Here is a 24,854-nt window from a genome sequence, read left to right as displayed (position 1 = left end):
CCATGTCTTTCTTATTTAACACTTGAGATGCTAGAGGTGCTGAGGCAAGAAGAGGCTGCTCACACTGCTGTCCACATGTCTTTCTGATCTAATACTGGAGCTAAGAGCGCTCAGCTAAGAAAAGGCTGCTCACTTTGATGTTCACCCTGTCTTTCTGATTTAATACTATAGCTACTAAGGGTGATGAGGTTAGTTGAGGTTGCTCACGCTGCTGTCCACCTTATCTTTCTGATCTAATTAGCGATCTAATACTGGAGATACCACGTGGTCTTAGGTGACCGAGACTGAAACTGAAAGGGAGAAGATACAGATTAGACAGACTTTATGACCTAATACTGGAGATACCAGGGGCGCTGAGGTAGAAGGGGTTCCTCACACTGTTGTCTACCCTGTCTTTCTGGCTTAATCCTGGAGATATGAGAGGTCAAGAAGAGGCTATCCACTGTGTCGTTCTGATCAAATATAAGAGATACCAGGGGAAACTGATGTAAGAATGCTGCTCAAACTGCTACCCACCCAGTCATTAAGGTCTAATACTGAAGATACCAGATGTGCTGAGATCAGAAGAGGGTGCTCATACTGCTCTACATCTTGTGTTTCTGGTCTAATACTGGAGATAACAGGAGTGCTGAGTTAAGAAGAGGCTGCTCACACGGTTGTCCTGTCCACCCTGTCTTTCTGATATATTACTGCAGATAACAGGGGTGCTGAGGTAAGAGGCTGCTCACACTGCTTTTCACCATGTCTTTCTGACCCAATACAGGAGATACCAACCGTGCCGAAGTAATGGAATGCTACTTACACCACTATCCACAATGTCTTTCTGACCTAAAGGCCCCGTCTCACATAGCGATTTACCAACGATCACGACCAGCGATACGACCTGGCCGTGATCGTTGGTAAGTCGCTGTGTGGTCGCTGGGGAGCTGTCACACAGACCGCTCTCCCCAGCGACCAACGATCAGGGGAACGACTTCGGCATCGTTGAAACTGTCTTCAACGATGCCGAAGTCCCCCTGCAGCACCCGGGTAACCAGGGTAAACATCGGGTTACTAAGCGCAGGGCCGCGCTTAGTAACCCGATGTTTACCCTGGTTACCAAAAAAAACAAACACTACATACTCGCCTTTCGGTGTCCAGGTCCCTTGCCGTCTGCTTCCTGCTCTCTGACTGAGCCGCTGTACACTGAGAGCAGAGCGCAGCGGTGACGTCACTGCTGTGCTCTCACTTCTCACTGTACGGCCGGCAGTCAGTGAGAGCAGGAAGCAGACGGCAAGGGACCTGACGGACATCAGAAGGCGAGTATGTACTGTTTGTTTTTTTTTTACATTTACGCTGGTAACCAGGGTAAACATCGGGTTACTAAGCGCGGCCCTGCGCTTAGTAACCTGATGTTTACCCTGGTTACCAGTGAAGACATCGCTGGATCGGTGTCACACACACCGATTCAGCGATGTCAGCGGGGCCTCAACGACCAAAAAAAGGTCCAGGCCATTCCGACACGACCAGCGATCTCGCAGCAGGGGCCTGATCGCTGGTACGTGTCACACATAGCGAGATCGCTATGGAGGTCGCTGTTGCGTCACAAAACTAGTGACTCAGCAGCGATCTCGCTAGCGATCTCGCTATGTGAGACGGGGCCTTAACACTGGAGATACCAGAGGTGCTGAGTCACGGAGACGCTGTCCACAATATCGTTCTGATCTAATACAAGAGATACCAGCGGGGACTGTGGTAAAAAGATACTGCTCAAACTGCTGTCCACCCTGTCTTTATGATCTAATACTCACAACACCAGAGGTGCTGAGATAAGAAGAGGGTGCTCACACTGCTCTACACATTGTGATTATGGTCTATTAGGATTATGGTATTAGGAGTGCTGAGTTAATTAGAGGATGCTCACACTGCTTTCCACCCTGTGTTTCTGACTCAATACTGGAAATACCAAGTGTGCTCAGGTAAGAGAGGGCTACTCACATCACTATTCACAATGTCTTTCTGATGTAACACTGGAGATACCAGAGGTGCTGCGGCAAGAAGGGGCTTCTCACACTGCTATCCACCATGTCTTTCTGATCTAATACTGGAGATACCAAGAATGCTGAGGTAAGAAGATGCTGCTCATGCTGCTGTCCATCTTGTCTTTCTGATCTAATACTGGAAATACCAATGATACTGAGGTTAGAAGATGCTGCCCACACTGCTGTCCACCTGCCGTTTTCTGCAGAAAAAAACGCTAAAAAAGCTTACATTAAGCATCTCATCATTTCAATGCATTTCGCAACTTTTGTGCACATTCAGCAAAAAAAACGCATCGCAGTAACAAACGCATGTTCATTAATTTTGCGAATTTTTCGCGTTTTTGCTGCTATATTATTGCATTGGGAAGCTCCGGAAAAAAACGTGAAAAATCGGCAAAAAAACGCACCAAAAACGCGATAAAAACACACACAAAAAAAACGCATGCGGATTTCCTGCAGAAAAAGTCCGGTTTTGTTCAGAAAAATTCTGCATACATTCCTGAACATGTGCACATAGCCTGAAAATGGTTTATTGAACAACAAAGTCGGCGTCGAGTATGCATGAGGTTTTGGTCCGTACTCAGATGCACTGTGTATAAAATAACAAAAAGAAATCAATATATATTTTCACTGGTTAAAAAATAAAGGGAGCACTAAAATATCACATCCTAGACATCACTGAATGAAATATTTCAGTTGCAAATCTTTAGTCATTACATAGTGGACTGCGTTAAGAACAACAAAACATCAAAATGATCAATGTAAATCAAAATTAATATCCCACGGAGGTCTGGATTTGGAAAGATACTAAAAATCAAAGTAGAAAATCAAATTAAAGCTGATCCAACGTCAGTGGAAATGCCTCCACAAGGAAATGATGCTCAGTAGTCTGTGGCCTCCACGTGCCTGTATGACCTCCCTACAAAGCCTGGGCATGCTCTTGATGAGGCGGTGGATGTTCTCCTGAAGGATCTCCTCCCAGACCTGGATTAAAGCATCAGTCAACTCCTGGACAGTCTGTGGTGGACCGTGACGTTGGTGGATGTAACGAGACATGATGTCCCAGATGTGCTCTATTGGATTCCGGTCTGAGGAATGGGCAGGCTGGTCCATAGCGTCAATGCCTTCACCATGCTGGAACTGCTGACACACTTCAGCCACATGAGGCCTAGCATTGTCATGCATCAGAAGGAACCTAGGGCCCACTGCACCTGCATATGGTCTCACAACGGGTCTGAAGAGCTCATCCGGGTACCTAATGGTAGTCAGGGTACCTCTGGTTATCACATGGAGGGCTGTGCGGCCCTCCAAAGAAATGCCTCCCTACACCATTACTAACCCACTGCCAAACTGGTCATGCTGGAGAATGTTGCAGGCAGCAGAACTTTCTCCACGGCATCTCCAGACTTTGCAAGTCTGTCACATGTGTCCAGTGTGAACCTCCTCTCATCCGTGAATAGCACAGGATGCAAATATCAAATCTGCCAATCTTGGTATTCTCTAGCAAATGCCAATCGTACTGCTCAGTAGTTGGGCAGTAAGCACAACATCCACTTGTGGACGTCAGGCCCTCATGGAGTCTGTTTCTGACAATTTGAGCAGACACATGGATGTTAGTGGCCTATTGGAGATCATTTTGCAGGGCTCTGACACTCAGGGCTCCTCCTGTTCCTCCTTGCACAAAGGAGGAGGTAGCGGTCTTCCTGCAGGGTTGTTGGCCTGCTACGGCCCTCTTCACATCTCCTGGTGTACTGGCCTGTCTCCTGGTACTGTACCTGCTCCATGCTCTAGACACTGTGCTGACAGGCACAGGTAGCATTGATGTGCCATCCTGGATGAGCTGCACAACCTGAGTAACTTCTGTGGGTTGTAGACACCGCTGCATGCTACTGTACCTCTATGCCAAAAAAGATGAGAACAAAGAAATGGTCTATGGTCACCATCTGCAGAACCACTCCTTTATAGATGTTGTCTTGCCAATTGCCCATCATTTCTACCTGTTGCCTGTTCCATTTGCACAACAGCAGGATTGACTCACAATTAGTGTTGATTCATAACTGGAAAGGTTGATTCCACAGAAGTGTGATTGACTTGGAGTTACATTGTGTTGTTTAAGTGTTCCCATTATTTTTTTAAGCAGTGTGTACATACAAATGTATAGAAAGTGATACAAAGAAATGAAGTAAGGCATACAGCTTGTAAATGAATCCAGTGTCTTTCTGGTCTAATACTAAATATACCAGGGGTGCGGAGGTAAGAATAGGTTGCTAACACTACTATTGGCCCTCCATTTCTGTCAGTATAAAAAGAGACCAGCCATTTTAGTTTTACAGTAATTACCTCCCCAGACAAAACAATAGTGAACTGGGAATAAAGGTATTTAGAAATCTATTTATAATCGCATTTCCTTTAGTTTTATTTTCTTCTATTTGCAGAGAATCTTCTTAAGTTTTACATTTTGTTAAAATTGCTAAGTATGACTAAGGTATGTTCATTATCAGAAGACCGCAATAGCTTGATTTAGGTACTAGACTTTCACTTATGAGGATCTCAATGCTAAAGCTGTCAGGGTGACAAAGTATTCCTTCCCTTTATTAACCCTCTTTAGATCCGATTAGCATTAATTACGTTTTTGCAATCTACACTGTTGAAGCGAGAGCGGGGCCTGTCAATCACAACTGCTTCCCACGGGGATCATGAGGTCCGTGCCCCCACTAATACCGTGATGTGCATGCATCTTATGTCATATTAAAGAATATGGACTCTTTTGGGGCCTTTCTGCATTACTGAAATGCATGCATATTTGGCAAAAAAAAAAAATGATGAATAGGGTTTTGTTAAAAATGTTGGTCCGTTTGTTTTCTACCGTCTCTGTATTACTATATATAGTAGACTATGGAATTACATGATGATGAAACCCATCCAGAGAGGTCATTGGACTACAGACAAATTTTAGAACAAATCAAACTATGATGTACTTATAGATTAAGGGCTCATACTCACCTGCGAGAAACTTGGATGAGTCTCGCATGTTAATACCCGGCGCTGCACCCGGCACTCAGATCGGAGCGTGCGGCTGCGTAGGAATACATGCGGCCGCACGCTCCGCTCCTGAGTGCCGGCAGCAACGCCGGGTATTAACATGCGAGACTCATCCGAGTTTCTCACAGGTGAGTATTAAGCTAAAGATGGGGCTAAATTGTTATTATCACTACATTAGTTACAATTGGAAACTGTTTAGAAAAACAAACAACTTTGCAATTTATTATTAAAAATCCTCTCTATTTTCAAGAACAGAGGGTTTATTAAATTTATGTGTAAGGCTGCTGTCACACTAGCAGTATTTGGTCAGTATTTTACCTCAGCATGCATACCTCCCAACTTTTGAGGAAGGGAAAGAGGGACAATGTCAGCGGGCCACACCACTGACCACACCCATTTCACAACTAGTCACGCCCCAACCACACCCATTTAGCACTTCTGATCACAATGTTTCGTAAACAATAATTATAAACAAAAAAAAATATGGCCACACATGACGCTCCATACTGTATAATGGCCACACATGATGCTCCATACTGTATAATGGCCACACATGATGCCCATTACTGTATAATGGCCACATGATGCTCCATACTGTATAATGGCCACACATGATGCTCCATACTGTATAATGGCCATTGGACACATCATGCTCCATACTGTATAATAGCCCCACATGATGCTTCGTACTGCATAATGGCCACACATGATGCGTACTGTATAATAGCCACACATGATGCTCCATACTGTATAATGGCCACACATGATGCTCCTTACTGTATAATGGCTCCACATGATGCTCCATACTGTATAATGGCCACACAGTGCCCCATACTGTATAATGGCCACACATAATGCTCCATACTGTATAATGGCCATATTATGCTCCATACTGTATAATGGCCCCACATGATGCTGCGTACAGAATACTTGCCCCACGTGATGGTCCATACAGTATAATGGCCCCACATGATGCTTTGTACAGTATAATGGCCCCACACGATGCTGGGTACAGTATAATGGCCACACATAATGCTGGGTACAGTATAATGGCCCCTCACAATGCTCCATACAGTATAATGGCCCCACACAATGCTGGGTGCAGTATAATGGCCACACATGGTTACCCCACCCCCATCATTGCCTTCTCCATCACTACACACACACACCTTTCACCGCGCTCCCTCGCAGCAGCCAGCAGCTTCCACTCCCACGGCGCTGAATGGTGTTATCCAGCTGCGCCGCTGACTGCTCACGTCGCTGCAGCTGTGATACGCCACTGATAAAGACCTCCGTGTCTCCTGTGCCAGTCAGTGTCAGAGCGAGGAGCAATATCTGCTCCGATCCGACACAGCCAGTGTCCGCTCCGTACACCTCGTACACATGCGACTCCGCTCCATACACCTTATACACACACGACTCCGCTCCATACACCTTGCACATGCGGCTCCGCTCCGTACACCTCGTACACACACGGCTCCGCTCCGTACACCTCATACACACGGCTCCTCTCCATACACCTCGTACACACACGGCTCCACTCCGTACACCTCATACACACACGCCTCCACTCCGTACACTTCGTACACACACGGCTCCGCTCCATACACCTTATACACACACGGCTCCGCTCCGTACACCTCATACACACACGGCTCCTCTCCATACATCTCGTACACACACGGCTCCGCTCCATACACCTCGTACACACACGGCTCTGTTCCATACACCTCGTACACACACGGCTCCGCTCCATACACATTGCACACGCTGCTCCACTCCGTACACTTCGTACACACACGGCTCAGCTCCATACACCTTATACACACACGGCTCTGCTCCGTACACCTCATACACACACGGCTCCTCTCCATACATCTCGTACACACACGGCTCCGCTCCATACACCTCGTACACACTCTGCTCCGATCCGTACACCTCGTACACACACGGCTCCGCTCCATACACATTGCACACGCTGCTCCAATCCGTATACCTTGTACACACATGGCTCTGCTCCACACAACTCGTACACACGTGGCTCTTCTCTGTACACCTCGTACACACGTGGCTCCGCTCCGTACACATCTTACACACACGACTCTGCTCCATACACCTTTCACATGCTGCTCCGCTCCGTACACCTCTTACACACATGACTCCGCTCCATACACGTTTCACACGCTGCTCCGCTCCATACACCTCGTACACACACGGCTCTGCTACATCCACACTGTAAACACCTCCTGACCTCACACATACGCTTACCTTCCTCCAGCGCCATGACAACCAGCAGAGTCCTGTACACGGAGGTCCTCCCGATCATGTGACCCCCTGACTCCTCCCATCCTGTGACTTCATCACAGGTCCTGTGCGCACAGAGCAGCCAATATGCTGCTCTGCGGGTGCAGGGGCTCAGGGAGCTGACCGGGTGATATACACACCTCCCAACCAGTGCGGGACAACTAATGTCCCGCCCGGGATCGCAGGGCTGACTGTCAAAATCGGGACAGTCCCGCTGGATCCGGGATGGTTGGGAGGTATGCAGTATGTGTAAGCCAAAACCAGGAGTGGGTGATAAATGCAGAAGTGTTGTGAACTGTGTTTCTGGGCTCCCTCTGGTGGTCACTAACGGTATTGTGTTAGGCATGTCTTGTTGCAGGCCTGAGCTCCAGCTGTGTCGTTAAGCAGCGGGTGTTCCCTATTTAAGTCTCCTCTGGACTCAGTCTCTTGCCTGGCATCGTTGTATCCAGACCTATATGGTCTCCTCCGGATTCCTTTCAGTCTGCCTCATGCAAGAAAAGCTAAGTCTGTTTTGTACAATTTGGATCGTTTGCATTATTTTGTGTTTTTGTCCAGCTTGCTTTACATTTGATTTTCTTACTCGCTGGAAGCTCTAGGGGGCTGATATTCTCCCTCCACACCGTCAGTCGGTGTGGGGGTTCTTGAATGTTCAGCATGGATGTTTTTGTAGGGTTTTCTGCTAACCGCATAGTCCACTATCTATTTTCTGCTATTTAGATTATTGGGCCTCACTTTGCTGAATCTAGTTCATCTCTACGTTTGTGCTTTCCTCTTGCCTCACCGTTATTATTTGTTGGGGGCTTTCTATATCTTTGGGGTTCAATTTCTCTGGAGGCAAGTGAGGTCTTATTTTTTCTCTCTAGGGGTAGTCAGTTCTCCGGCTGGCTCGAGACGTCTAGAACCAACGTAGGCACGTTCACCGGCTACTTTTAGTTGTTTGTGTTAGGATCAGGTATGCGGTTAGCCCAGTTTCCACCTCCCTAGAGCAGTATTTATATTTTTGCTATCTTGCCGGAATATCAGAGATCCTCTGCCATTGGGATCATAACACAGAAGTGGTGCATATGTTTCTATTATACTTTTCCTCTATTTGTTCCACTCCTGGTTTTGGCTTACACATACTGATGTAAAATACTGACCAAATACTGCTAGTGTGACGGCAGCCTAATGCTCATTGCCTATGTTACTGGTGACTGCTGCAGTGTATCAGCCATGAGCGGTCTGTAGGCAATGAGCACTATGCTTATAATCCCTGCTTTCAATCATTGGCTCCTCCGATGATGCAGAGGCAAAGCTGCATTACAAAGTAACATTGGGCACGTACAGCTTAGGCCATGCTCACAACAACAACACTGATCTGAACAGTCAACCATTCAGGAGCACACTGCCCCTCAGGAAGTCAGGAGGCTGGGTAGTGTTGCGCTCATGAAGATATTGAGTCCCTTCAGAACAAACACTAATCACTAAAAAATATGCTAACACTAGCCATTTTGATGTAACTATACATGGACTTCATTCAAAGTATGGGTTTCTCATTTTGGAACTGTTTAATGTTCAAAGTGGAGCAGAGAAAGGCTATGCTAAAGGTAAAACTATATATTTGTTCTATGAAACTAAAAGGGGATATCCAGGTTTTTGAAATTCATGGACTATCCTTGCAGGGAATCTGTCAGCAGGTTTTTGATATGTAATCTGACTGCAGATAAATCATTGATTGTATTGTTACAGCAAACCACAGCCCAGTAGGTGACACATCCCTGAAATCAGGGACTCTGCTCCTACATCAGGGACTCTGCTCCTACATCAGGGACTCTGCTCCTACATCATGGTGCTCTCAGATTACACATCAAAACCCGGTGACAAATCAACAGAGCCGCAGCCCTTTGAACGGTTAATCAGCGAGGATGCTGAGAGACAGACCCCAGTGATCTAATAGTGAAGACGTATCTTATGGAAAGCTCGTGCCTTTTATAAACTTGGATAGCTCTTTAAGATAATAATGTCACAATAATCACCTTGATACATAGCATTTACTTTTCTATTACATTACTACTATTCTCGGTACTGTCCCCATGTATGTCATGTTCTACATAAAGAATAATGTCCACTATGGTAAACAGTTTATTCCAGCCAGTCAGGCACTCCATAATTACAATAACTTCAAATCCCTTTGTAAAAATCACAATAAGGCTACTTAAAGTGAGTCTGTTATCAGGTTTTTGCTATCTGCAAGTCTGCCCTCTACAGGAAAGAACATTGGAAGTTCTATGCCCTCTACACATCCAACCAACAGGGCATGCATGCTAATGCCAACCATTTATTTTTATTGAGACTGGATTTCACACAACAAACGTAGTGTATTACTCCATATGCTCTACACTTAAAGGGAATCTGACATCAGGTTCTTGCTACCACATCTGAAAGCAGCATGATGTAGGGGCAGATACCTTGATTCCAGCTTGTGTCACTTAATGGACTGCTTGCTGCAGTTTTGATAAAATTACTGTTCCAACGTTCCAAAAGATGAATATATATATATATATATATATATATATATATATATATATATATATTTTTTTTTTACTAAAATATAAAGGAAATGTGTCATCTATAACATTAGGCCTATTAGAGATCATTTCATCTTCAACTTGCTTAACTGTTCACATTAACAGTAATTTTGACCAGGGGTGTGTAAACTTTTACATGCCACTGAACAATAGAGTTCTAAGGGTCTCATTACCTTCAGCCGTTTTTGTGTTACTATAAGTTTGAATAAGAGTAGTACACAAGCATGACCACTACTCACTCAAACTCTGCCTCAGGGTATGTGCACGCAGCATCATTTTTCAGTTGGATTTTGCCTGAAAAAGCTGTAATAAAATGGCAAAAATAATAAACATAAGTACAGCAATGTAAAAACAAGTTGCTGTGCATATGTTTAGTCTTTTTTCACTTATTTTAACCTCTTCAGTCTTCGAAAGTTATGAAGCCTCTAAAAGTAGTGACCTGACCATTTTTCAGGTGGCTTCAGCTACTACAGGTGCTTCTCACTAGATTAGAGTATCATCAAAAAGTTAATTTATTTCAGTTCTTCAATACAAAAAGTGAAACTCATATTATATAGAGTCATTACAAACAGAGTGATCTATTTCAACTGTTTATTTCTGTTAATGTTGATGATTATGGCTACAGCCAATGAAAACCCCAAAGTCATTATCTCAGTAAATTAGAATAATTAACACAAACACCTGCAAAGGCTTCCTAAGCATTTATAAAGGTCCCTTAGTCTGTTTCAGTAGGTTCCACAATCATGGGGAAGACTGCTGACTTGACAGATGTCCAGAAGGCAGTCATTGACACACTCCACAAGGAAGGTAAGCCACAAAAGGTCATTGCTAAAGAAGCTGGCTGTTCACGGAGTGCTGTATCCAAGTATATTAATGGAAGGCTGAGTGGAAGGAAAAAGTGTGGTAGAAAAAGGAGCACAAGCAACCAGGATAACCGCAGCGTTGAAAGGATTGTTAAGAAAAGGCCATTAAAAAATTTGGGGGAGATTCACAAGGAGTGGACTGCTGCTGGAGTCATTGCTTCAAGAACCACTACACACAGACATATCCAGGACATGAGCTACAGTGTCGCATTGTGGAGCTTAGTGTTGCCGCATGGATTTTTTGCCTTCCTCTGGATCAACATGTTAGGCTATAGGTTGAACTAGATGGACTTAAAGTCTTCCTTCAACTTTAAATACTATGTTACTATGTTAACTCTATAGAGAATCTATGGGGTATTGTCAAGAGGAAGAGGAGAGACACCAGACCCAACAATGCAGATGAGTTGAAGGCTGCTATCAAAGCAACCTGGGCTTCCATAACACCTCAGCAGTGCCACGGGCTGATCGTCTCCATGCCACGCCATATTGATGCAGTAATTGATGCAAAAGGAGCCCCGACCAAGTATTGAGTGCATTCACTGACCATACATTTCAGTAGGCCAACATTTTGGATTTTAAATCATTTTTCAAGCTGGTATTATAAAGTATTCTAATTTAGTGAGATAATGACTTTTGGTTTTTATTGGCTGTAAGACATAATTATCAACATTGACAGAAATAAACACATGAAATAGATCACTCTGTTTGTAATGACTCTATATAATATATGAATTTCACTTTTTGTATTGAAGAACTGAAATAAATTAACTTTTTGATGATATTCTAATTTAGTGAGAAGCCCGATTGTCAGCGCTCATAGCAAGTAAGCATTTTTGTTACACGTAGCCTGCTATGTGTAGTGCAAGCGATCAGAAGATTGCAGCTTCTAGTCTCCTATGGAGACTATTAAAGCAAGTAAAAAAGTGTTTACAAATATTTAAAAAATATAAAAGTTCAAATTACCCTCCTTTTGCCCCACTCAAAATAAAACAAAAAAATACACATATTTGGTATCACCGCGTTTAGAATCACCCCATCGATCAAGATATAACAAGAATTAATCAGATCAGTAAACAGCGTAACGAGAACAAAAATCAAAATGCCAGAATTACATTTTCTTGGTTGCTGCAACATTGCAATAAAATGCAATAATGGGCGATCAAAACATCGTATCTGCACCAAAATGGTGTCAATAAACACGTCAGCTTGGTGTGCAAAAAATAAGCCCTTACCCAGAGCCTGAAAAATGGAGACGCTACGCGTCTCAAAAAAAGGGCGACTTTTTTATTTTATAATCTTTAGATATTGTTTCACTACTTAAATAAGAAAAAAGAACCTATACATATTTGGTATCTACAAACTCGTAATTACCTGGGGAATCATAATGGCAGGTCAATTTTAGCATTTAGTGAACATAGTAAAAAAATTGTGGAATTGCACTTTTTTAAATTTTACTGCACTTCGAATTTTCTTCCCGTTTTCCAGTACACGATTTGGTAAAACCAATCGGGTCGTTCAAAAGTACAACTTGTCCCATAGCCATATGGATGGAAAAATAAAAAAGTTATGGCTCTGGGAAGGAGGGGAGCAAAAACTGAAAATGCAAAAACCCCCTGGTCCTTAAAGGGAACCTGTCAGCAGGATTGTGCACAGTAATCTACAGACAGTGTCAGGTTGGCGCCGTTATACTGATAAGGACGAGGTCACACTTGCGAATTCAATGCGAGAAACTCGCACAAGTCTCTCACATCAAGTTCTGGCAGCAAAGAAATACATGCAGCCGCACGCTCTGGTCTCGAGTGCCGGTGGCAGTGAAGGGTAGTGATGCGAGAGACTCGTGCGAGATTCTCTCATTGTACTCGCAAGTGTGACCCCGGCCTTATAATCATACCTTGGTTGATGAAATCTGTCTTGTGGTTGCTGTTTAATTTTTAATTTCAGTTTTTAATTACTGATATGCTCGTGGCGGCCTGTGAGGGGTCTTCATGTGGTGCTCTGCTTAGCTATTCATACTGAAGAGAGCTGACAGGTCACTGATCCCTCAGTATCCTTCCCCCTAGTTTACAAAAAGAATATCTGTACATATTAAAAAAAAAACTTCAGCAGGCAGGTGCCGGCCGTGGCCCCTGCGCTGCAGCATAATTGCATGTTTCATGTCCCAATAATACATGTTCTTGATGTTATTCAGCTAGAAAAAAAAATCCATCTGAAAATGGCGCCCACCGTGCCTGCACAGTAGCAGTTATCGGTGTATATAGAGGTGATCCGATATCTGTAATTGCACTGCTGCACCATCTTGCTAGAGAACCAAAAAAGTCCTCCTCCAAGACGGCGCTGTTGGCGCCTGTGCAATAGCAGCTATCGGATCAACTCTACACACACCGATAGTTGCTACTGCGCAGGCACCTTTGATTTTGCTGCAGAGGAGGTGCCACGGCTGGCACCTGCCTGCAAGAGTTTTTTTTTTTTTAGTATGTACAGGTATTCATTATGTAAACTAGGCCGTTTCGGGGCACAGGCATATCATTAACTAAAAACTGAAAATAAAGATTAAATAACAACCACAAGATGGATTTCATCACCCAAGGTATCATTTTAATCAGTATAATGGTGCCAATCTGACAGTGTCTGTAGTTTTCTGAGCAAAATCCTAATGGCAGATTCCCTTTAAGGGGTTAATTGCAATGTGTTGATGCATTGTTTATGTATATGTTAGTACACTGTATCTCACTGAGGATGGCAGCTACACATACAGGAGAAGCAGACCACTAAGACCTACACCGATCGGCAGAACAGGGAAACTTTTATCCCCATTACAAAATGGTGCAACTACTGGAAAAAGCCAAAGGTAGCCCCATAGGGAAAGAGTAGACTGCAGACTGATCATGCGCACAACTGCACCATCCTAACAGGGATACAATTCTGCCAATTGGTGCTGGTCCCAGCAGTCAACACTTATTACGGTAAAAAGCAAGTCACCTATCAGCAGGAACTTTCTCTTATCAACCCCTTTAACTCCATTCATAGTTGGAAATATTGTTATAGATAAAGTTATGTCTCCTGCATTGTGAGATCTTAGCATTTTGTATACCTATATGCTATAAATCTGAAATACCGCAAGTTCTATACTCCACCTTGGTTTAAAATATTCCTCAAAATTGAATTTTTTTACCTGTTTAAACATTATGTAGTGTGATCTTGGCCGATGTCAAATATCTGGGGTCGCATATTCTATACTTATGTCGTACATGCTATACCTATCCTATCTATCTGTGGTCGTACTTGCTATACCTATTATATCTATGGTCTTACAGCCTATACCTATGCCATATAACTGTGGTCATACATCCTACACCTACACCATATATCGGTTGTCGTACATCCTACACCTACACCATATATCTGTGGTCATACATCCTATCCCTACGGGATATATCTATGGTCGTACATCCTACACCTACACCATATATCTGTGGCTGTATATCCCGTACCTACCCCATATATCTGTGGCTGTATATCCCATACCTACCCTATATATCTGTGGCTGTATATCCCATACCTATATCATATATCTGTGGCTGTATATCCCGTACCTACACCATATATCTGTGGATGTATATCCCATACCTATATCATATATCTGTGGCTGTATATCCCGTACCTACACCATATATCTGTGGCTGTATATCCCGTACCTACACCATATATCTGTGGCTGTATATCCTGTACCTACACCATATATCTGTGGCTGTATATCCCATACCTACACCATATATCTGGGGCTGTATATCCCGTACCTACACCATATATCTGTGGCTGTATATCCTGTACCTACACCATATATCTGTGGCTGTATATCCCGTACCTACACCATATATCTGTGGCTGTATATCCCATATCTACACCATATATCTGGGGTTGTATATCCCATATCTACACCATATATCTGGGGCTGTATATCCCATACCTACACCATATATCTGTGGCTGTATATCCCGTACCTACACCATATATCTGTGCCTGTATATCCCGTACCTACACCATATATCTGTGGCTGTATATCCTGTACCTACACCATATATCTGTGGCTGTATATCCCATATCTACACCATATATCTGGGGTTTTATATCCTGTACCTACGCCATATATCTGGGACTGTATATCCCATACCTACACCATATATCTGGGGTTGTATATCCCATACCTACATCATATATCTGGGGCTGTATATCCCGTACCTACACCATATATCTGGGACTGTTGTCTCCTCTCTTCATCGGTTATTCCTCCTGAGCAGCGGGCAGGTTTAATGTTTTTATTATTCAGGGCAGGGACACAGATTTCACATGTATCCGATGGGCACCAGGGATTCGTTTTCAGCCCATGTCCATGTTTCTAGGAGAATCTGAATGTCTATGTTTTTCAGTCTTTGTATAAAATCTGGGTCATTTGTTTTACATCCAAAGGCTGAGGTGTTCAGGCCTTGGATGTTCCAGCTGCTAATTTTAAGTGAAGTAATTTTTCTATATCACTTGTGTGTGTATACCTTATAATGAGTGTGGCCCTGTAGGACACCTCGGATCTCTGACTGGTTTATTAATGATGTTGGTTCCATCCAGTCACCTTAGTTTCCTGCACAATATGCTGAGCAGAGTCTTTATCTCTTCCATATCTCTGCTCTGCATATCTCTGCTCTGGATGCCTCTGTTTTGTATGTCTCTATGTGGGGTCGGTGGTCTCTTTCATGGTGGTCTTCTCCTATGATGGTCCGATTTTGGGTGATGGTGTTTGTTTCCAGCTTCCTTAGATATAGTTGTGGTTTCCTGCCTTTTCATTGTTGAGGGTCTTTCCATGGGATTCTGGTTGGGGTTGGATCCAGGCCTAGGGTCCCTGTTTAGTACAATGTCCTTCAGCTCTTTGGCCAGAAGGCTGAACCCTAGTTTGTTAGGTGCTTGCTATCATAGAGGTGATGTTGATTTATGGAGGGGTGTTGTGCCAGAGTCACTCCTGGCACAGATTTCATACTTGAGGCTTGGTTCTATGTTGATGTTCTGGATGGTGTGGCTGGATATATCCTTTCTTGGGAGCAGAGATGACAGAATGATTTTGCTCTCAGAGAATTTTAGTTTTGCCGTCGGTACTAGTTGGGCCAGTTGTCCTGAGATCTGCTAGTGCTGGTCTGGCAGATTGTGCCTGTGTGTATAATGATATGGCTTGGGTTGGTAAACCGTGGATTATTGATGACCACTGTCACCTGCTCAATAGTTGCACAGCGGATTTTATTGACCCTTTTCCCTGGGAATAGCCGTCGTTTATTCAGGTATTTCCCATTTGAGTCCATTATGAGTACGGTATCAGGACTTTGTGATGTTGTGGGAGGGTGATGTGGCTGCTATCTGGGGCTGTATATCCCATACCTACACCATATATCTGTGGTTGTACCTCCTACACCTACACTATATATCTGGGGTTGTATATTCTATACCTACACCATATATCTGGGGCTGTATGTCCCATACCTACACCCTATATCTGGGACTGTATCTCCCATACCTACACCATATATCTGGGGCTGTATAGCCCATAACTACACCATATATCTGTGATCGTACATCCTACACCTACACCATATATCTGGAATTGTATATTCTATACCTACACCATATATCTGGGGCTGTATGTCCCATACCTACACCCTATATCTGGGGCTGTATGTCCCATACCTACACCCTATATCTGGGGCTGTATATCCCATACCTACACCATATATCAGGTTTTATATCCCATACCCACACCATATATCTGGGGCTGTATATCCCATAACTACATCATATATCTGGTGTTAGGGCTAGCGGAACGCACCGAGAATAGGAAGGAAACAACAAGGTGCGTTCGCAGCCCGGGGTCCACCGTGCCGAGATATCTGCTGCAAAGTAATTGGCGGCACTATATGGTATTATAAGCGAACTCTGTTAACTTCACAGAATCGCAAAGATATGAAAACGCTGTGCCCTGTTAACCTCACAGAGGATCACAGCTACCTAACTGATCAAAGCAAAGAGTGGTCATGCAGACAGCATAGCACACAAACAACTCCTCACCGGAGGTGCCGGTATTCTAGGGGCTTATTTCAGCCGGGCCCAGAATCCAAGCATACAAAACTCCTCACCGGAGGTGCCAGTATTCTAGGGGCTTATTTCAGCCAACCCTGACCACATGCAGACATGACCACCAAGTAGCAAAGCTCATAACATAGGTTGATACTAGCGCATGGCTGTGCGGCCATGCGAACCTTATATAGCTGCAGCAGACAAGGACCTTCCTAGTGGTCCAATTGGAGCTGCTACAGGACCTGAGCGTGTGACACCCGACCTCCAATGAGAGGTCCTCCCGTGGGCATGCTCAGTGTGTGCAAAGCAGGACTTAGTCCCACAAAAGCCTGCTCGCCGTTGACCAGTGCTGGCTACAAAAGCAGAGCCTGGAAAGGCAGCAGTAACACTTTGCACAGTATCAGGCTGAGCGAGACGCTGGGACCGACGTCTCCGCGGAGCAGGCTCCACTGCGGCTGATGCAGGATGGGAAACCACAGCAGACTGTGTATTGCCACTTGCCGCCAAAACCACCGCCATTACAGCGCTACGGAGAGCGCAGGAGAAGAAGAAGGGCGTGGAGTGGGCGCAGCTAAACTGAAGGGTGCGAAAGGCAATGGCCGCCCAGTCCAAATATCTCTGTATCCTGAGGACGTGCCCGTCAGCAGCTGAGGTCCGCCTTCTCATCCTCTTTGGAGGGTGGAGACCATGGAGACAGGGCCGCCCACGAAAGAGAGCGCGGGAAGAAGATACCGAGGAGGAGGCAAAGATGGCGACATCGGAAGCACCGCATGGGGACGATCCGACCCAGCATGAGGCTGCACTACCCGTCACAGCCCCAGACTCGCCATTGTTACAGGGACTGGCCCTCACGGAGTTACCGCCGGGCAGACCCAACTGGCCGCCGTCTGAGGAGTGTGTGGCCGCAGCTGAGGCCCGGCAGGTAGCACGCCGCCGGGAGGCCGATGCTCGTGTGACCGCTCGGCTGGGCCAGCCTACGGAGGTTCGCCTATCGCCGGTGTCCCCTGCTTCCTCCATCCCGGCTGCGGCAGAATGTGAGCTGCAGGCACAGGGACTGACGATCCTGCCGGAGGCAGAACACCTGCGGCGCCTGATGGCGGCGTGGCGGAACAGACCCCAACCTGCGGCCCAGGTCGACCTGACGGGCGTTGAGGAGGCCCCGCACGGGCGTTGAGGAGGCCCCGCCGTCACACTGGGGTGTGGTGGTGTTCTTCAACTCCCGGGAAGGGAGGGGAGTTATCCAAGAAATTGGAGAACCACTGCAGGTCCGTGTTGACCGGAAGGAAGTGGAGTCCTGTGGAGGAAGGTACGATCGCGGCCTGGAGCCCGGAGATGCGGTAACCTACACAAGGTGGAAGAGGGAGGCCGGCTGGATGGCTCGGGGTGTCCAGCGGTGCGTCGCCCTCCAGGCCGCTGCCGGAACGTCAGAGGACGAATCCCCTGCGGAGAAGGCAACGGAACCTGCCCCCGCGGAACGCCAGGAAATCCAGACCCACTGCGTATCTATGAGTCGTGGTCGCTCCCGGTTGAGGAGGGTGTCCCAAAGAGGAATCCTGTCGTTGCTGAGGCCAGGACCGATCCTTGTCATGCCACCACGACCCGTCTGCCAGGTGAGGCCCGGAAGGAGGCCGCCTCCTGCTCAGCCAGAACCTGAGTAAGCATAAATGCTTTACAAACTGTATATAGTTCACTGTTCGTCTTTCTATGTGTCTTTCTGCTGCTACAACCCGTACGGGGTTAGTCGGTGAGTCCTCCTGGGAGCCATACAGAGATGGCTCGGTGATCTTGAACTGAGAGAAGGTTGATAAGTTCTATACTGTGTATAGTAGCAGAAAGGCAGTAGGCCCGGATGAGGAATGGGGCGGTCCTGCAACAGAGCGAGAGGCAGTAGGCCTGGGGCAGATAGACAGGCGGTCCTGTGAATGTAAAGTTGGAAAATGAAGAAAAGTTGATTAGCCTTATAGTGTTTTATAGTAAGCCTTTAGTGGATTCAGCTTATATGTCCTTAGAGCCAAAGTTAAATTATTATTCAGAAGTTGCACTAAGTAGAGTACCCGGTTAGGTAATAGAAGTTATTTATAGTATGTTATTTAAAATATTTAACCATGTTTGTAACATTCAAGTGTCCTCACCTCCCATAAAGGGAAGCTCTGTTCAAAATTTACTTGTTATTGCATTTCAAAAATTGTATGTCTTTTTGCTGACATGTATTGTTGTTTTCTTCCCAATCCAGGAGTACTGGATTTAACCGGGGGGGAGTGCAGCGCCCAAGAGTCCTGGTCGTTGCAGTATTGATGCTCCGCCGCTAAGGGGGGTGTTGGTACGTCTGATGGCACTGAAGGAGTTCACCTGACCAGGTATCACAGACACCAATACACTTCACAGTTTGGCCTCCAGGGGGAGCTAAGGGTACTATGTATTAGGCCACTCCTCACAATCTGGTAAAACTGGGGGTTAGATAGGAAGTGAGACAGAAAGCTGACTGGGTTGGAACCAGGCAACATCCTGTGGCAGAGGGTGTTGCAGGGGGAAGATTCAGGGGGGTCCCTGTCAGGGGTGGGATCCTGACAGAGGCCTAGCGAACAGAAAGAACGTTACGGGACCGCGCCTGCACTTCATTGCGGCGGTACCCCAAGAAAGGACAAGAAGCGAGGTTTATTGTGAAGAGTGAGAAACGAGATCAACGCAACAAGGAGATAATGCCAGTAGGAGCCGTGCTGTAAGACCGAGGCAACATCCTACTGAGGCGCGTAGCCGGTGGCCGGAAACGCCGAGGAAGTATTGAGCTCCAGGCCTTACTTCAAACCTACGGCAGGACAGTCAGTTATAGGCGGGCTGTCTGACCCAAATCACCTAAGCAGACATAGGGGGCAACAGTTGGAGAGGGGCGACTCTAGGGTCCCGGAAGACCTCCAGGCCTACCCGTCATACGGGTGCGTCCTAGCCATATCATCTGGGGGACGGAGAAGAACTTCAGAATCAGTTGTGAGGGAACTTCAGAAACAGACACAACAGTTGTGAGGACTATCCCATGGTGTTAAGCAGGGAAGGACTACAACACACAAGCGCTAGAAGGTAGGCACAGATTTCCACCTCCAAAGGGAACTCTGGAGGTGCCATCGGACCGGCCGGTCTCAGACAGCCCTGTTAACCGTATTCCGGATTGAGGATCCTGAAGCCTTCAGTAAAGAGGTAAAGAGACTGCAACCTGGTGTCCTCGTTATTCATTGCGACCTGCACCACACCACCATCACTCACAACTTTCACTGGACGCCCCTCAGCAGGGGCACGGACCGGGTCTAGCCACCGTGACACTCCCAGAACCGAGACAGAGAGGCCCGGTACCGGGTACCCCTCGGCCCTGCGGCAGTGGGGGCGCTCCATATATACCATACCTACACCATATATCTGGGGCTGTATATCCCATACCTACACCATATATCTGGGGTTGTATATCCCATGCCTACACCATATATCTGGGGCTGTATATCCCATACCTACACCCAGGGCCGGCTCCAGGTTTTTGAGGACCCCGGGCGAAAGAGTCTCAGTGGGCCCCCCCTTTAACACATACCACGATTCATGATCGCATATAACACAGCCATGTAGTATATAACACAGCCCACGTAGTATATAGCACAGTCACGTAGCATATTACACAGCCATGTAGTATATAGCACAGCAACATATTATATAACACAGCCCACGTAGTATATAGAACAGCCATATAGTATATAGCACAGCCCACGTAGCATATAACAGCCCATATAGCATATAGCACAGCCACATATTATATAGCACAGCCCACATAGTATATAGAACATATAGAACAGCCATGTAGCACAGCCCACGTAGCATATAACAGCCCACATAGTATATAATACGGCCCATGTAGTATATAGCACAGCCGTGTAGTATATAGAACAGCCATGTAGTATATAGCACAGCCATGTAGTATATAGAACAGCCATGTAGTATATAGCACAGACATGTAGTATACAGCACAGCCCCCCTCCCCCAAGAATGGCCCCATAGTCCAGTACTCACTGTTATAGTTACAAAAAATAACAAAACACTCCTCACCTCTCAACGTTTCCGCGCCGCTCTGCTCCCTCCCTGCTCTGGTCTCGGCGGCTGCCGCTGCACTGCCTGACACACAGCGATTGCGCGATGATGTCATCGCGCACCCGCAGGGGCAGTGTCAGAGGCAGAGTGGGGAATGATGGGAGAGGGAGCGTCAGGTGATGCTCTCTCCTACATCATTTGCTTTGAACTTTACCGGCAGACGGCGGTAAAGTTCAAAGCGGCGGCGGGGGAGTTGGCGCTTGCGACAGGCGAGCCCCCCTGCTTCACAGGGGCCCCATTGCAGCTGCGTGATGTGCCGCTAGCTGAGGGCCCCTGGGGGAGCGAGGGCTCTAGGCACTGGCAGCTGCCTGTCCCTAATGCCGGCCCTGAATGGGCCCCCCTGTCTCACCAGGGCCCCGGCACTTGCCCGGGTACGCCGGGTGCTGACGCCGGCCCTGCCTACACCATATATCTGGGGTTGTATATCCCATGCCTACACCATATATCTGGGGCTGTATATCCCATACCTACACCATATATCTGGGGTTGTATATCCCATGCCTACACCATATATCTGGGGCTGTATATCCCATGCCTACACCATATATCTCGGGTTGTATATACCATACCTACACCATATATCTGGGGCTGTATATCCTATACCTACAACCTTTATCTGTGGCTGTATATCCCATACCTACACCATATACATATATCTGGGGCTGTATATCCCATGCCTACACCATATATCTGGGCTTGTATATCCCATGCCTACACCATATATCTTGGGCTGTATATCCCATACCTACACCATATATCTGGGGCTGTATATCCCATGCCTACACCATATATCTGGGGCTGTATATCCCATGCCTACACCATATATCTCGGGTTGTATATACCATACCTACACCATATATCTGGGGCTGTATATCCTATACCTACACCATATATCTGTGGCTGTATATCCCGTACCTACACCATATATCTGGGGCTGTATATCCCATGCCTACACCATGTATCTGGGCTTGTATATCCCATGCCTACACCATATATCTTGGGCTGTATATCCCATACCTACACCATATATCTGGGGCTGTATATCCCATGCCTACACCATATATCTGGGGCTGTATATCCCATGCCTACACCATATATCTCGGGTTGTATATACCATACCTACACCATATATCTGGGGCTGTATATCCTATACCTACACCATATATCTGTGGCTGTATATCCCATACCTACACCATATATCTGGGGCTGTATATCCCATGCCTACACCATGTATCTGGGTTTGTATATCCCATGCCTACACCATATATCTTGGGCTGTATATCCCATGCCTACACCATATATCTGGGTTTGTATATCCCATGCCTACACCATATATCTGGGGCTGTATATCTCATGCCTACACCATATATCTGGGTTTGTATATCCCATGCCTACACCATATATCTGGGGCTGTATATCTCATGCCTACACCATATATCTGGGGCTGTATATCCCATGCCTACACCATATATCTGGGTCGTGTGCACTTTACCTACCTTACAGATTGGTGAGGATATGACTACTACTGATCCAATCCCCCAAGGGCTGCAGGATGCAGGTGGTGCTCATTGTGTCCAGCCCAGGCTTACAATGAGGGGGGCAGCAGCATGCCAGCCGTGGTGGTGCTGCCGTACTGAAGGCTCGTGTGTCCCCCTCCTGTAATGACTGTCGCCATGCAGTGTAGTATACAGGTCGGTGTGTCAGGAGGAGGCGGCAGCACACAGCATCCTCACAGCCGACATCATGCCTCCTGCTCTTCCACACATCCCCGGCTTTTCATCCTGTGTCCATCCTCCACAATGCTTTCATTAGAAAATGGCAGGGGCTTACCATCACTCATACGGGGGTGCTACAACAGGTGCACATGTTATGCAGACAGGCTAAACGTTATTTCTAGTGACTCCATATTGTAAAGATGAACATTACTATGGGCAAAATATGTATCTTATGGTATATAATGTTATAAAGGAAAGGATGGAGCTATTATACAGAATGCACTCGTACACTCCCCTGCATTCAGCCAGTGGCACATCCCATGATGTGAGCACTCCGCAGTGTGAACAGAAGGCAGCTCTATGTGGTGTGGTATAACGTGCATTGTGCCAGTGTATTAGTGTGTGGTGGTGATGTAATGGTCATGATGCTAGCGTATCTGGTGGAGATATTCAGGAGCTTTGAAAAATGTTTTAATCAATGTGAATAAAATTTGAATTTTATTGAAAGAGCTGGTACATTGCAAGTATACAAGTGCTTCTCACTAAGTTAGAATATCATCAAAAAGTTAATTTATTTCAGTTCTTCAATACAAAAAGTGAAACTCATATATTACAGTTGTGCTCAAAAGTTTACATACCCTGGCAGAATTTTTGCTTTCTTGGCCTTTTTTCAGAGAATATGAATTAAAACTTTTTCTCCACTTATGGTTAGTGGTTGGGTGAAGCCATTTATTGTCAAACTACTGTGGCTTCTCTTTTTAAATCAAAATGACAACCCAAAACATCCAAATGACTCTGATCAAAAGTTCACACACCCTGGTGATTTTAGGCCTGATAACATGCACAAATGGTTTTGAATGGCTACTAAAGGTAACATCTTCACCTGAGACCTGTTTGCTTGTAATCAGTGTGTGTGCATAAAAGCTAAGTGAGTTTCTGGGATCCAGACAGACTCTTGCATCTTTCATCCAGCCACTGACTTTTCCGGATTGTATGTATGGAGGAGAAACGTTGTAAGCAGCTGCATGGGAAACTTCTATGGTAGACCTGTCCTTGCTTCAGTGGGGCCATATCTTTTTATATCCTTACAATAAAGCAGTGGTGTAATGAACCTTTATACATAATTCAACATTTAAGAACATTGAAATATGAATTTTGAAGTATTTTGTTGTTGCAGGGGACAAATTGGTATCCTCTTCCTTAGGCTCCCTTCGTCTGTTTTTTAAGGGCGGCAAATATGGACACACGCACACCCATTGTATTCAATGGTGGTGCCCACATGTCAGGTTTTTCACATGGCCCGTATGTCCGTGTGAAAAACCCACAGACAGGTCATTTTTTTTATCAGCAGCACAGACAGTTGTAGCGCCCCCACTGCCGCAGGGCCGAGGGGTACCCGGTACCGGGCCTCTGCTCTGGGGTTGTCACGGTGGCTAGACCCGGTCCGTGACCCTGCTGAGGGGCGCCCAATGAAAGGTGTGGATGGTGGTGGTAGTGCGGTGCAGTGCTGGTCACAGTAAATAACGAGGACACCAGGTTGCAGTCTCCTTACCTCTTTACTGAAGGCTTCAGGATCCTCAGTCCGGAATACGGTTAACCAGGCTGCGCAAGTCCGGCCGGTCCGATGGCACCTCCAGAGTTCCCTTTGCAGGTGGAAATCTGTGCCTACCTTCTAGCGCTTGTGTGTTGCGGTCCTCCCCTGCTGTACTCACGGGATAGTCCCCACAACTGTTGTGTCTGTTTCTCGTGTTCCCTCACAACTCGATTCTGATGTTCTTCTTCGTCCCCCAGATGATATGGCTAGGATGCACCCGTATGACGGGTAGGCTCGGAGCTCTTCCTGGACCCTAGTGTCGCCCTTCTCCTATTGTTGCCCCCTGTGTCTTCGTAGGTGATTTGTGTGAGACAGCCCGCCTATAGCTGACTGTCCTGCCGTAGGTTTGAAGTATTGCTTGGAGCCTAGTACTTCCTCGGCGTTCCGGCCACCGGCTACGCGCCTCAGTAGGATGTTGCCTCGTCTTACAGCACGACTCCTACTGGTATTTCTCCTTGTTGCGTTGATCTCGTTTCTCACTCAGCACAATATACCTCGCTTCTTGTCCTTTC

General features: G+C 46.1%; 1 protein-coding gene across 1 annotated transcript in view; it reads right to left on the bottom strand.

The window, feature by feature from the left end:
- MANEAL (mannosidase endo-alpha like) overlaps positions 1-22,815 on the bottom strand; it is a 56,841-nt gene extending 34,026 nt beyond the window's left edge. The window contains exon 1 of the mRNA XM_077295940.1: positions 22,530-22,815. The gene's annotated coding sequence lies outside the window, so the exon portion shown is untranslated. The remainder of the gene's footprint in view (positions 1-22,529) is intronic.
- Positions 22,816-24,854: the final 2,039 nt, after the last annotated feature.

This window comes from Ranitomeya variabilis, chromosome 3, assembly GCF_051348905.1.
Source record: "Ranitomeya variabilis isolate aRanVar5 chromosome 3, aRanVar5.hap1, whole genome shotgun sequence".
Taxonomy (NCBI): domain Eukaryota; kingdom Metazoa; phylum Chordata; class Amphibia; order Anura; family Dendrobatidae; genus Ranitomeya; species Ranitomeya variabilis.
The sequence above is the reverse complement of the archived record's forward strand: the minus strand, read 5'-3'. Positions and strand labels throughout refer to the sequence as shown.